Consider the following 1455-nt stretch of genomic DNA (forward strand, 5'->3'; position numbering starts at 1 on the left):
GGCGTTGTGAGTGTTTATTGAGCGAAAACACCTAAAGCTCTACGAGGCTCCGGCAGGGGATGGTGGCGAACCCTGCTGTACTCTTTCACCACAACTTTATTTCACTCTTACTTCCTGTTTCTGTTGTGCCTGTAATTCAAAGGGTCAGCCTTGTCACGCTGAATATCCCCGAGAACTATGTTAATGGTACACGTGTCTGTGGAGTGCTCAGCCACTTGCACGTTAATTTCACGAGCAGGCTGTTGCGTTGATCGGATCAACTGGAACCCGCAACGGAGTGCCAACAACAACTTGCTTCTGATTAGTTTTTGAAGTTTGCCCCGTTTTTAAAAGCAGTTCATAGCTCAAATTAGTATATGTTTCTGCCATTTATCAGGAGAAAGTTGCACAGCTAACAACCTAAATTTTAACCATTAGACTACATACAAACGACTCCTGTCCACTCTCCCACCAAACAGATTAAACTTGGACTGTCTTGATTATAACTAGACATGTTTACTCAAACGTGTCGGCCTTCTTTTTAGGCGCAAAACATAGTCATGTGACACTAACGTACAGCCGTAGTGGGAAACGTACAAAAAGTGATAATCATGTGTTCATTCTCTACAAACACTTGACAGAAAATATTCAAGCATTGATTTTTTGGATTTGTTCAGTCAACCGTGTCAGCCTTAACTTATGACGCCAAACATTGTCACTTGGTACTAACACACGGACGTAGCGGGGAGCCTGCAAAAATTTCTAAATATTTTGATAAAAAATATTCTAACTATCCTCAGTGAATTTTCAACTTCTATTTTTCTTATATTTCTACCCGTGTGGAATAACATAACTTTGAGTTGCGCGTTTAGGGTGTTGCACTCACGATCGCGAGATCGTGGTTTCAATCTCTAGACCGAGTAGTGCGTTGGGTTCCTGAGCAAAACACTTCATCTCACGTTGCTCTGTGATGACTTCGATACCTGACGCTTGGTACACCGTTCACCTATTCAGGTAACGTCGATTTGACGGAGCGAGTGAGGTAATGTTCAATACATACATTTGATCACTGTAAGCAAATCATTTGTGCTGGTAGAAAAGCTGAACAAACACACGTCGTCTTCGACGGAAGAGTTCACCACACACACACACACACACACACACACACGTATGTATCTCCCGCAAATTCATAAACGTATATATAAATATATTTTATTATCAAAGCTGCAAAAGCATCACAAAATACTGCTACTCAGAGTTTTACGTTCCCGTTCGTCGGGCAGAATCTTGACCAAGATTCTTGATAACAACTGCTTGACGAACGGAAACGTGAAACTCTGAGTAGCAGTTTTGTGATGCTTTTTCAGTTTTAATAATAATAATAATAATAATAATAATAATAATGATAATAATAAAGCATATTACTCTACCTTCGGTATTCGAATACTATTTTTTCACCTTGTTTCGCATTTATGT

The sequence above is a fragment of the Octopus bimaculoides genome, chromosome 2 (genome assembly GCF_001194135.2).
Source record: "Octopus bimaculoides isolate UCB-OBI-ISO-001 chromosome 2, ASM119413v2, whole genome shotgun sequence".
In the NCBI taxonomy this organism is placed as follows: domain Eukaryota; kingdom Metazoa; phylum Mollusca; class Cephalopoda; order Octopoda; family Octopodidae; genus Octopus; species Octopus bimaculoides.